Source organism: Dermochelys coriacea, chromosome 15 (assembly GCF_009764565.3).
Source record: "Dermochelys coriacea isolate rDerCor1 chromosome 15, rDerCor1.pri.v4, whole genome shotgun sequence".
NCBI lineage: Eukaryota > Metazoa > Chordata > Testudines > Dermochelyidae > Dermochelys > Dermochelys coriacea.
The window spans coordinates 106,158-120,475 of NC_050082.1; positions in this window are offsets into that span (position 1 = coordinate 106,158).

The following is a 14,318-nucleotide window of genomic DNA, read 5'->3' on the forward strand; positions in this document are numbered from 1 at the left end:
ACCTGGTACTGGAATCCATCTTAAACCTGGGCCTTTTACATTTATAAGAAGGGTGGGGACCCAAAGAAACAAAAGATTCCCGCCTTATGCCAAAGCTATATAAGGGGGCGGAACAGAACAAAGGAGGTGGGAGTCATGAGAAATCCCCTAACTACCACCTGAGCTGGAACAAGGACTGTACCAGGGGAAAGGATTGGGCCCTGACTAGGAAGGCGTCCAGTCTGTGAAAGAAGCGTATTGAAACATCTCTTAAATTCTACTTTTTGTATTTAATAAAATCACTTTTTACTTATTAATTAACCCAGAGTAAGTATTAATACCTGGGGGGGGTCAAACAGCTGTGCATATCTCTCTATCAGTGTTATAGAGGGCGAACAATTTATGAGTTTACCCTGTGTAAGCTTTATACAGGATAAAATGGTTTTATTTGGAGTTTGGACCACATTGGGAGCTGGGTATTTGAGTGCTGGAGACAGGAGCACTTCTTAAGCTGTTTCAGTTAAACTTGCAGCTTGTGGGGTACTTGGTTCAAACTTGGATCTGTGTTTGCAGCAGGCAAGCGTGTCTGGCTCAAACAAGGCAAGGTACTGAAGTCCTAAGCTGGCAGGGAAAACGGGCTCGGAGGTAGTCTAGGCACATCAGGTGGCAGTCCCAAAGGGGTTTCTGTGATCCAGACTATCTCAGAATCATGTACCTCCCCCGAAAGAGACAAACTTCAGTGGTGATAAAACCCAGCTGGGCTATGGTGACAGTGTAAATAAAAACAGTCAGCATTATCTCCCGTAAATGTAAACAAACTTGTTTGTCTTAGCAAGTGGCTGAACAAGAAGTAGGACTGAGTGGACTTGTAGGCTCTAAAGTTTTACATTGTTTTGTTTTTGAGTGTAGTTATGTAACAAAAAAAATCTACATTTGTAAGTTACACTTTCACGATAAAGAAATTGCACTACAGTACTTGTATGAGGTGAATTGAAAAATAGTATTTCTTTTGTTTATCATTTTTACAGTGCAAATATTTGTAATAAAAAATAATATAAAGTGAGCACTGTACACTTTATATTCTGTGTTGTAATAGAAATCAATATATTTGAAAATGTAGAAAAACATCCAAAATATTTAAGGTTTCAGAGTAGTAGCCGTATTGGTCTGTATTCACAAAAAGAAAAGGAGTACTTGTGGCACCTTTAGAGACTCACATTTATTTGAACATAAGCTTTCGTGAGCTACAGCTCACTTCATCAGATGCATTCAGTGGAAAATACAGTGGGGAGATTTATATACACAGAGAACATGAACCCATGAAACAATGGGTGTTACCATACACACTGTAAGGAGAGTGATCACTTAAGATGAGCTATTACCAGCGGGGGGGGGGGGGAGGAAGAAAACTTTTTGTAGTGATAATCAAGGTGGGCCATTTCCAGCAGTTAAAAAGAACGTCTGAGGAACAGTGGGGAGTGGGGGTGGGGAAATAAACATGGAGAAATTGTTTTACTTTGTGTAATGACCCATCCACTCCCAGTCTCTATTCAAGCCTAAGTTAATTGTATCCAGTTTGCAAATTAATTCCAATTCAGTAGTCTCTCATTGGAGTCTGTTTTTGAAGTTTTTTTGTTGAAGGATAGCCAGTAATCTTAGGTCAGTAATCAAGTGACCAGAGAGATTGAAGTGTTCTCCAACTGGTTTTTGAATGTTATAATTCTTGACGTCTGATTTGTGTCCATTTATGCTTTTACGTAGAGACTGTCCAGTTTGACCAATGTACAATGTACAAAGCCCGTTGCCAACTGTGTCCACATATCTATTCAGGGGACACCATCATAGGGCCTAATCACATCAGCCACACTATCAGGGGCTCGTTCACCTGCACATCTACCAATGTGATGTATGCCATCATGTGCCAGCAATGCCCCTTTGCCATGTACAGTAAGTGATCACTCTCCTTACAGTGTGTATGATAAAACCCATTGTTTCATGTTCTCTGTGTATATAAATCTCCTCACTGTATTTTCCACTGAATGCATCCAATGAAGTGAGCTGTAGCTCACGAAAGCTTATGCTCAAATAAATGTTAGTCTCTAAAGTGCCACAAGTTCTCCTTTTCTTTTTGCAAAATATTTAATAAATTTCAGTTGGTATTCTATTAACAGTGCAATAATCACAATAAATTTTTTTAATCATAGTTGTTTTTTTTGAGTTAATCGCGTGAATTAACTGTGATTAATCAACAGCCCTAGTGATCTTACATAAATATAATCTGTGGGCTCAACAGTGCCATCTGTATGCTATTCCAGTGATAAGTGGTGAGGCACAAGTCGTTAGCTGTGGAGAGAGGGGTAGTCTAAAATTCATAACTTTGCAATGCTTGGATAGAAGGAGATAGAGATGAATAGACATCAGTTCATGATCCCTCCCATGTCTTTTGTTTGTGAATGTGGGTGGAGACTGTGACCCCTGCCAGCCCTCAGAGGTGGGTCAGTAGTATCCACATTACCAGGGACAGAAAGTGACTGGCTGCAAGGTCACCCACAACGTCACTGACAGAGGCAGGTTTGAAGCATGGTACTGTGTAGTGGGGTGGCTACCCTGTGCCTAAAATAAGAGGAGTGAAAGCAGCAAAGCTAGGCTGATTGAGGACGCCACCACAGCTGTGGACAGCTCAATCAGGGCCCAGCTGGCCCTTATAAGAGGGCTGGGGGCCAAAAGCTGGAGGAGTCTTGCTCTAGCCCGGGAGTGGGAAGGGCTAGCTGCCTGAGAGTGAGGTACCTGAAGTGGAGCAGTGCTGGGGAAGGGCAAAGGGAGCTGGGGAGCTCCAGCCTGGTGAACCCCTAGGCTGCTGGCCTTGGTGAAGGCCTACAAAAGGTACTGGGGCTCCAGAGAGGCAGCCCGGGGATAGGCAAAGGCAGCAGGCCCTAACCCCTTGCCAGTGATAAGTGATTTACAGACTTCAGTCTGCCCCAGTGAGTGGGGGCTAGATGATGACTGGCAGTAGCCACTGAGGCAAGGTGGGGATAGAGGGTTTGGGGCTCCCCTGAGAGGGGAGACCCAGAGAGTGGAGGTACTGCTGGGGCACAACCCTGAGGTAAAGGGGCACCGGGGTCCGGGAGGGACATGGGGCTAGCGGCAGGCGAGCTACTGGCCTGCAGAGGGTGCTCCAGAGCTGGTGAAGAACTAATTCCAAAGACGATCAGCAGGAGGTGCTGCACCAGTGAGTCATCACTTCACGACATACTGATACCCGTCTAGCTCCAACCACTAGACCACACCCACTTCCAAAGCCAGAGAACCCAGAAGCCCTGACTCTGACAGCCAAATGACAAGACCAAACTCCCTCCCATTCAGGAAGCCATAGAAGGGACCGGCTGCTGAGTCCCCCTCTAAATTCCCACTGTCAGAGCCCATTGCTAGTGGGTGCTAAGTGACTGACCAGGAAACTTCTCTGAGAGACTCCTAGGTGTTGCCAGCCAGGTTGCACTTTTTGTGATGGGCTGGAGGTTTCACCATGTAGGTGGCAGCAGCTGCAGCACCTGGAGTCCCCATGGGCCAAACACTGGAGTCCTGACACCCCAGGCTAACCTCCCACTGCTCTGTGTGACTTTGGGAAACTAGCTGCTGGTGCCATGCGCATAGACAGAGAACTCTGCTATTGACATGTGGCTGAGCAATGGCAAATCCAGCTCTGTACAATGAAGTGAAATGAAAAAGCAAAGCTGGGGAATCTGCAGAACTGCTGCAATGAATGACCACAGCAGGAGAGAGAAGATGGAAACCTAAGGCTGCTGCTGGCAGTAGTGAGGAAAAGCAGTTGGGCAGCTAGGAGATTATAAACAAACATGAAATGAACACCGAGGACTTTTTTCTTTGGGGCAAAGGGTTTAAAAGGTATCTCTTTATTGTCAAACTAAACTTTCTCTCCAATATTCCATCTACACTGGGCAAGCTTCAGCTCACAGGTGAGCAGAACCTTCCCTGCAATTGATGGAGGGCAAGTCATTTAAACCAAACTTTTCACTGGTGGATACTAATTTTGTGTTCCTCATATTTTGGGTCTCTGACTGAAGTGGGAATTTTCTGTAATATTTTTATGAAGCCTATGAGTTCCTCAGTTTTCCCTCTGCTGCATTGTTACCTAGTGGAAGGTAGAGATGTCTGTTTGCTCTCTGGGCAGGCTAACTCACAAGTGTGAATGGTGCCTAGCTGTCTAGGGTCTTAGGTCCATATCAATGGAGCTCTTGAGAAGACAATGGCAAATCCTATTTCCCAGACACAGACTCCTAGCAACCAACAACCCAGAGAAAAATGGACTTCCCCACCTCTCAGCAGGGATGCTGAGCCATATCTCCCCAGCTCCAGAACAAAGGAATGAGGGGAGTGAGGTGGAAGTGGGGAGCACTCAGAGGCATACCTGAACTGGGACAAAGGGAGGTCAGAGGAACAGGGCTGTGGGTTTTGTGCTGACTGGGATGCTGTAACTTTCTTTTCTCTGAGCTATCCAAGATGTCCTATGCTGTGTTTCAGTTAACTGATAAACTCTTCTGTTTTACAGCATTGGCTGAGTGTCATTGCAAATGCTGACAGAGGAGGTGTGGTGCTCCCTAAGATTGTACAAGTCTCCTTCAGTGTCTGTCTCAGTGGGACTTGCTCGGAACTCCTGGTGGGAAGCAGGGTGCTCACGTCCCAGAGGTCCAGCCTAATGAGGCGGTGAAGCCGTGTGGCTTACCCTAGGGAAGAGTGAGACTTCTAGGGAGTCTGGCCTGCTGAAGGGGTCCTCCCAGAGACTGTTCCAAAGCTGGGGCCATAGCACCAATCCTGTGGAGTCATGACACAGACTCTCTCATTTGCAGAAGTGCCAAGCATTCACTGCCGCAGCTGAAGTTAATGGGAGCTCTACTTTGAACATAACACGTATTAGGTAACACTACCTACCGTGAAAAATTAGGTCCTAGGTGGTTCAAAGTTTGCATTTAAAATGAGTGGATTTTTTTACCGTAGGCTCGCTGGCCCTCAATTTCCCATTATAAAATAGGGATAATAGATTCATTAAAGTTTTTTAAGCACTTAGATACTATAATGATTTCCATAGACAAGCCTAGGCTGCAGTAAATCTGTGTTCAAGGCTAGGTTTAATAATGTGCAGTAAATACAGCATGGGGCCACATACTGAATAATGGAAATAAAATATTGAATTGTTGCTTTTAATTTAGCACCATCCATTCTGTTCACTGAATGAACAAGAGATCCTACTGGGGTAAAAATATCTGAATATTTTTCAGGACAGGTGCAGGTTGTGCCACAGTTCCCCACCGCTACTCTTGTGGCTTTATCATAAGCTAGAGTTGCCAATTTTGGTTGGATGTATTCCTGGAGGTTTCATCACATGACAATCTTTAAATAAAGATTAATCTTTAATTCCTGGAGACTCCAGGCCAATTCTGGAGGGTTGCAACCTTAGTCATCACCAGGCTGTGGCTCCGAGACCCCGCTCCCCAGCCGGAGCTGAGAGAGGGAGCCATGCGGGCAGCTGTGGGGAGCCTAGGTCCCTCCACCTGCCCTGGGCAGAGGGCCTGGGGGACAGGGACATGGGAAGGGGGCTGCTTTCAGCTTCCCCCATCCCAGATGAGGTGGGTGGTTGGCTCCCCAGCTCCATTCCAGCTTGGCCAGGGGCAGGGTCTCGGGGGGGGGGAGGGGAGAGAAGAGGAGGGATCCTCCCCACACTTTTGGAAGGCTCTGACACCCTTGGTTTTAGAGTGCTTGAATTTAGAACTTAACTATTCTTTTAAAATAGTTTTGTTTGTAATTAACATTGTACATCCACCATAAAATGAATAGACTGCTACATATCTATTTAATAAATTAGATATAACTAAAGGCTATTATTTAGTTACGGAGGTCGTGGAAATCATGGAATCTGTGACTTCCAGTGACCTTCGTGACTTCAGGAGTGGGGAGCCACGGGCGGTGGGGGAAGCCTGAGCTCCCAGCCACTGTAGGCAGCGAGAGAACCCCGAGCTCCCTGGTGATAGTGGCAGAACTCCTGACAGGCCCTCTCAGAGGTCTAGAGATGCCCAGGCCACTTCCAGCTTTTGAGGCCCATAGCCATAATAAAAATAGACAACAACACCTGAAAATAAAATAAGGCAGCAAAAAAAAAAAAAAAAGATCTCATTTGAATATTTTTTTATTTAACAAATGCTTTTCTAGCCCTTTTCTGTGCAAATGCACTAATTACTGAGGGGAAAAAAAAATCTTTTGTGCAATGTCACAGTCGATATTAAGCATGGTGAGCCCATTCAAACGCTTGTGTCTCATAGATGAATGGTGATAGTTCTTTACCTGCTTCAACATGTTGAAGGTTCGTTCACCTGAAGCCACTGATGCAGGCAAACTGACAAAAATACACAATGCAATTGTGATATTAGGAAACACCCCAAAAGTCCAAGTTCTTGTATTTCTTGAAGCCATTCCTTTGGCTTGCAATCCAATTTAAAGTTCATGGAATATATTCATTTGAGGAAGATGACTTCATCACTGAGATCTTTTGAGATTTCTTTGTTGTACTGTTGCTGAAATTGTTCAGCTGCAGAAAGTAGATCTTCATTAGTCAATCTGTTAAACTGCCAAAGAAACCCAGAAAGGGTACAAATTAGTTGCAGTGCCTCAAATCGACGTGTAAGACCTGATTGAGTAGAGGCAATGACGACAAGGGAGACATTGACCCTATAATGCTGCTCGGCATCAGATTCAGTAGGCAAGTTTCAGAGTAGCAGCCATGTTAGTCTGTAGTCGCAAAAAGAAAAGGAGTACTTGTGGCACCTTAGAGACTAACAAATTTATTTGAGCATAAGCTTTCGTGAGCTACAGCTCACTTCATCGGATGCATTTGGTGGAAAAAACAGAGGGGAGATTGATATAGACACAGAGAACATGAAACAATGGGTTTATCATACACACTGTAAGGAGAGTGATCACTTAAGATAAGCCATCACCAGCAGCAGGGCGGGGGTGGGGGGAAGGAGGAAAACCTTTCATGGTGACAAGAATATCTGAGGAACAGTGGGAGGGGGGGGGAGAAACAACATGGGGAAAGTTTTACTTTGTGTAATGACTCATCCATTCCCAGTCTCTATTCAAGCCTAAATTAATTGTATCCAGTTTGCAAATTAATTCCAATTCAGCAGTCTCTCATTGGAGTCTGTTTTTGAAGCTTTTTTGTTGAATAGCCACTCTTACGTCTGTAATGGAGTGACCAGAGAGATTGAAGTGTTCTCCGACTGGTTTTTGAATGTTATAATTCTTGACGTCTGATTTGTGACAATTTATTCTTTTACGTAGAGACTGTCCAGTTTGACCAATGTACATGGCAGAGGGGCATTGCTGGCACATGATGGCATATATCACATTGGTAGATGCGCAGGTAAACGAGCCTCTGATAGTGTGGCTGATGTGATTAGGCCCTATGATGGATCCCCTGAATAGATATGTGGACAGAGTGGGCAACGGGCTTTGTTGCAAGGATAGGTTCCTGGGTTAGTGGTTCTGTTGTGTGGTGTGTGGTTGCTGGTGAGTATTTGCTTCAGGTTGGGGGGCTGTCTGTAAGCAAGGACTGGCCTGTCTCCCAAGATCTGTGAGAGTGATGGGTTGTCCTTCAGGATAGGTTGTAGATCCTTGATGATGCACTGGAGAGGTTTTAGTTGGGGGCTGAAGGTGATGGCTAGTGGCATTCTGTTGTTTTCTTTGTTGGGCCTGTCCCGTAGTAGGTGACTTCTGGGTACTCTTCTGGCTCTGTAGGCAAGTTGCGATCAGTGGAGAATTCGGATGAAATGCCGATATTCTGTGCTACTAATTTGGATTCAATCAGAATCGCATCCCATTGTTCACGAATCTGTTGAATGTCATTGATAAGACTTTCAGTGTTATCCCTCTCACCATCAAAAGTAGAATTGCATGCTTCATTACCAGATTAGTTTGGTGGATCATTGTAAGTAGCTTCATCCACAAAGATGACATCAGAATGCATTCAAATTTGGACATGTGCCTCTGAATAGACTGATTTCAGAGTAGCAGCCGTGTTAGTCTGTATCTTCAAAAAGAACAGGAGTACTTATGGCACCTTAGAGACTAACAAATGTATTTGAGCATAAGGGCTGTAGCCCACGAAAGCTTATGCTCAAATAAATTTGTTAGTCTCTAAGGTGCCATAAGTACTCTTGAATAGACTGAAGTTCAGTTTGAGCCTGTGCAGTGAGATTGAGAGATTCAGGCTCATTTAAAGCCTTTCTCACTGAATTCAAATGCTGTGCAATTGGATGATTACCATCAATCCGTGCAGACCATCTAGTTTTGGGTATCCCATGCAGTGAAATAGGAAGATATTGCTTCAGAATTTTCCACCTTTGTGGACTGCTGCTGAAGAGATTGTACATTTGCTGAACAGTTCCAAAATAAGTAATTGCCTCCTTGCATGATTCAGCACAGTCAACACCTACAAGGTTTAGTGTGTGGTTTCCAAAGCTGGAGAAAATACAGTTTGAATTATGCTCAAGCAGAACCGCTTGTACACCTGCAGACTAAATAACCCTAGTTCCCCCAGCCTCTCCTCGTAATTCATGTGCTCCAGTCCCCTAATCATTTTCATTGCCCTCCGCTGGACTCTTTCCAATTTGTCCACATCCCTTTTGTAGTGGGGGGGACCAAAACTGGATGCAATACTCCAGGTTTGGCATCACCAGTGCTGAACAGAGGGGAATAATCATTTCCCTTGATCTGCTGGCAATGCTCCTAATACAGCCCAATATGACGTTGGCCTTCTTGGCAACAAGGGCACACTGCTGACTCATTCAGCTTCAAGAGCTGTGCAACACACTGCCTGGGTCATCCCTGGGGTTTGAACCTGGGATCCTGAACAGGGAAATCATGATCTCTCTCTCTTAAACTAACATAGTAACTCTTATCTGGGTGCAGTAATAGGCTCTTATCCCCTTATGTAGGCCAGCAAACATTACAAGTGGACACAGGAAAGACTGTGCCAATCCATAACACAGCCTAGCCCACTGTGGTCTTGGTCTCACTTGAGGCCCCTACGTTTTGTGTAATACCCAAAAAAAAAAAAAAAGCCACCAATGAAATGTTTTCTCTTTCAGTATGCGTACTTGATAAAATTTATTGTATGTTTGATTTTTGGTGTTTTTTTTTTTTTTAAGATACTGGGAATTTTGGCCCAAATTCTGCCCTTTGACCTGCAGGTAACTACATTGGCCTAAATAAGATTGTAGAAAGGAGAATGAAGGCAGAACTTTGGGCCAGCACATTCAAAGTTTTCAACTTTCACCCCTGTAAGACCTGGTACAGATCCCACCAAGCTTAGTAGAAGCCACATGAATGTATCAAAAAGGGCAGAATCTGGCTCTGTGAATGAGACAGAAATAACCAATTAAGACTTCATTGTATAAGACACTAACATTCAAAATTGCAGTACTTGTATAGCACAAAGATCCTGATGTACAATTGATTCCTTTATGGATATGATTTAAAATTCATTCATTCTTCAGACTCATTCCCATTATTAGCAGCAAACCAGTGATATGGAATTACTTACTTCTAAGCCATATGGTCTTTCCAGGACAGCTAGGTTAAACTCTAAGGAGGTATTCTAATTAATACATTTTCTATACCAGAAGTTCATTCTGAATCTTAATTTTATGTTAACTAAACTGTACAAATACAAAAAGGAAAGTAGAATTTACAGTTAGATATTATTTTTGCTTTTTTGTTGTCGGGTGTCAAATATAAAAGGAAGGGTAAACACCTTTAAAACCCTCCTGGCCAGAGGAAAAATCCTTTCATCTGTAAAGGGTTAAGAAACTAGGATACAGAGTAGCAGCCGTGTTAGTCTGTATTCGCAAAAAGAAAAAAGGAGTACTTGTGGCACCTTAGAGATTAACAAATTTATTAGAGCATAAGCTTTCGTGAGCTACAGCTCACTTCATCCGCTCACGAAAGCTTATGCTCTAATAAATTTGTTAGTCTCTAAGGTGCCACAAGTACTGCTTTTCTTTTTGCGAAACTAGGATAATCTCACTGGCACCTGACCACAATGACCAATGAGGAGACAAGATACTTTCAAAGCTGGAGGGGGGGGAGAAACAAAGGGTCTGTCTGTGTGATGCTTTTGCCGGGGACAGAACAGGAATAGAGTCTTAGAATTTAGTAAATAATCTAGCTAGATATGCGTTAGATTACGATTTCTTTAAATGACTGAGAAATTAGACTGTGCTGAATAGAATGAATATTCTTGTCTTTGTGTCTTTCTCATAATTTAAGGTTTGCCTAGAGGGATTCTCTATGTTTTGAATCTAATTACCCTGTAAGGTATTTACCATCCTGATTTTACAGAGGTGATTTTTTACCTTTTCTTATATTAGAATTCTTCTTGTAAGAAACAATGTTTTTTTTCATTGTTCTTAAGATCCAAGAGTTTGGGTCTGTGGTCACCTATGCAAATTGGTGAGGATTTATATCAAGCCTTCCCCAGGCAGGGGTTGCAAGGTTTTGGTGAGAATTTTGGGGGGGGAAGACATTTCCAAACAACTCTTTCTCAAAAAAATAAACCCAGGTGTTTGGTGGTGGCAGTGGAAGTCCAAGGGCAAAGGGTAAAATAGTTTGTACCTTGGGAAAGTTTTAACCTAAACTGGTAAAAGTAAGCTTAGGAGGTTTTCATGCAGGTCCCCACATCTGTACCCTAGAGTTCAGAGTGGGGAAGGAACCTTGACAGTGGGTTTTGTTTGTTTTAATATCAAAGAGGTTTCCACTCTGTTGTGGGGCAGTATTTCAAGGTTCTGTATTAGGAAATCTTTTGGAGTGGAGTAACGTGTTATAAACCATCCAGGTTAATTTTAGATTTTCATGCTTCTAACAAAAATGTTATCTGTTTTCAGAGTTAATTGCAACAGAAAAGCAAATTGGACACTTGCTTGAAAAAGAGAAAAAACACCCTCCCATGGTGACTCATTGATGTCACAGGAGAAAAAAAAACTGCTGACTCACAGCAGCTTTTTTTTGGTATTATTAGCAGGAGGTCTTTTTCCCCTTGGGTTTTTTCAAAGTGTCAGGATGACAGAGAAAAGGTGGGTCACCAAGTCTGATTAATTCTGCAGACAGTTAAACAAATATAGGGAAGGGCAAATAATTAGCTTGGAAAGGTCATCTGGAAAGTTTTCAAATGCCAGGTGAAATGTCCTGAATTACAGAAGATTAAAGACAGTTAATAACAAAGCTTTTATGAAAAAAAAAAATATCTACTTATTTCCCTGGAAAACATACCAGTGGAAAGAGTTGTTAAAATACCAACATGCAAACTAAAAACCTCACACAATCATTAAAAACCTATGGCAAATGCCAGAGCATAACATGGTTAAAAATTAAAAAAAAAAAAAAAAATCATCTAACACAGAACTAAAGCCACCCATCTCCTCCCTATCCACTAAAAAGGAAAGGAGTACTTGTGGCACCTTAGAGACTAACAAATTTATTTGAGCATAAGCTTTCGTGAGCTACAGCTCACTTCATCGGATGCATTTGGTGGAAAAATACAATGGGGAGATTTACACACACAGAGAGAACATGAAACAATGGGTTTTTAATCATACACACTGTAAGGAGAGTGATCACTTAAGATGAGCCAACACCAGCAGTGGGGGGGGGGGGAGGGAAAGAGAGGAAAACCTTTCATGGTGACAAGCAGGTAGGCTATTTCCAGCAGTTAACAAGAATATCTGAGGAACAGTGCGGGGGGGGGGGGGGAGAAATAACATGGGAAAATCATTTTACTTTGTGTAATGACCCATCCACTCCCAGTCTCTATTCAAGCCTAAGTTAATTGTACCCAGGTTGCAAATTAATTCCAATTCAGCAGTCTCTCGTTGGAGTCTGTTTCTGAAGTTTTTTTTTGTTGAAGGATAGCCACCCTCAGGTCTGTAATCGAGTGACCGGAGAGATTGAAGTGTTCTCCGACTGGTTTTTGAATGTTATAATTCTTGATGTCTGATTTGTGTCCATTTATTCTTTTACGTAGAGACTGTCCAGTTTGACCAATGCACATGGCAGAGGGGCATTGCTGGCACATGCTGGCATATATCACATTGGTAGATGCGCAGGTGAACGAGCCTCTGATAGTGTGGCTGATGTGATTAGGCCCCATGATGGTGTCCCCTGAAGAGATATGTGGGCAGAGTTGGCAACGGGCTTTGTTGCAAGGATACGTTCCTGGGTTGGTTGTTCTGTTGTGTGGTGTGTGGTTGCTGGTGAGTATTTGCTTCAGGTTAGGGGGCTCTCTGTAAGCAAGGACTGGCCTGTCTCCCAAGATCTGTGAGAGTGATGGGTCGTCCTTCAGGATAGGTTGTAGATCCTTGATGATGCATTGGAGAGGTTTTAGTTGGGGGCTGAAGGTGATGGCTAGTGGCGTTCTGTTATTTTCTTTGTTGGGCCTGTCCTAGAGTAGGCAACTTCTGGGTACTCTTCTGGCTCTGTCAATCTGTTTCTTCACTTCAGCAGGTGGATATTGTAGTTATAAGAATGCATGATAGAGATCTTGTAGGTGTTTGTCTCTGTCTGAGGGGTTGGAGCAAATGCGGTTATATCGTAGCGCTTGGCTGTAGACAATGGATTGTGTGGCGTGATCTGGATGAAAGCTAGAGGCATGTAGGTAGGAATAGCGGTCAGTCGGTTTCCGGTATAGGGTGGTGTTTTTGTGACCATTGCTTATTAGCACTGTAGTGTCCAGGAAGTGGATCTTTTGTGTAGACTGGTCCAGGCTGAGGTTGATGGTGGGATGGAAATTGTTGAAATCATAGTGGAATTCCTCAAGGACTTCTTTTCCATGGGTCCAGATGATGAAGATGTCATCAATGCTGCACAATTCTGCATATTTTATTTGTCAAAATAACACAATATAATCACACCAGTTTCAATTAATTTAGTAATTTATTTCAAAGTACCTGTCAGCAAGTATGTCTGTACCAATGTTCCTTCTAATTTTTTCCATCCATGTGTGGAATGAATTTTGTTATGTGCAGAAGTGCACCACCAGTAAAAACCAAAAACCTAGATATAATATATATTTTTTAAAAAAGTTACCATAGGGATAATTACTCCAGCCAGGACAAGTTAGGCATTTTAGAACTCATTATTCAAAGAATTAAATTTAAGCATCAGAGAGAAATAAAATTATGAAATGCATAGATCAGTCAAAAAATTAAAACAGCACTTTGAAAGTAGTATCAAGTAGTAACAACACCACAAGTATGTGTTGGGAGGTGAGTGTGAAAGATTGTGTGTGTGTGTGTGTGTGTGTGTGTGTGTGTGTGTGTGTGAGAGAGAGAGAGAGAGAGAGAGAGAGAGACAAACAGTCTGGTGGGGAGGGGGGGCATGTGTTGCCCCTTTAAGTATGCTGCCCTTTTATGTAGATGGGCACTCACCAGTCTGAAGCCTGCTTGTTCAGATACAGCAACAGCTGCCAGCAAGCTCCATCCCACGTCCCACTCCTAAGTCCAGTCGTGTCCCACCCACCCCCGACCCCACTCTGCACAGCAAGGCTCCCGGAAGCAGCTGGACAGGGGCTCCAAGGCAGAGGGCAGGAGCAGCGCGGCAGTGGGGAGAGGGGCACCTGAACCGTGTGGCACTTGATAGACTGCTGGGTGGCCGCCTGGCCACACGGCGTAGAGGAACTTAGGTCTGTACCAATACAGACAACAAAAAAAGATTCAGGAATGTTTTTGACAGATTCTTTACTAAGCATATTAATACAGGACTTTGAGTAATAATTCCTTTAAACTACAATACAGAACTTGACAGATTTCCACTCTATACGGCTAAATTCAGTGCCTTGCATAATGACAGGTTTCAGAGTAGCAGCCGTGTTAGTCTGTATTCGCAAAAAGAAAAGGAGGACTTGTGGCACCTTAGAGACTAACAAATTTATTTGAGCATAAGCTTTCGTGAGCTACAGCTCACTTCATCGGATGCATTTGGTGGAAAAAACCACCAAATGCATCCGATGAAGTGAGCTGTAGCTCACGAAAGCTTATGCTCAAATAAATTTGTTAGTCTCTAAGGTGCCACAAGTACTCCTTTTCTTTTTGCGAATACAGAACTGTATTTCCTGCACCCCTCAGGAGCAGTGCAATGGCTTGGGGAAGTCAGGGATAACGTAGGAGCTGAGGGAGAGGGAAGTAATTGCTGGGAAGGAATCTGGGAGGTTCACACCTGGAGGGTTGTTGAGTGTGGATGGGAGAAGTATGGAATGGGGGGGGGGGAGAGAGGTT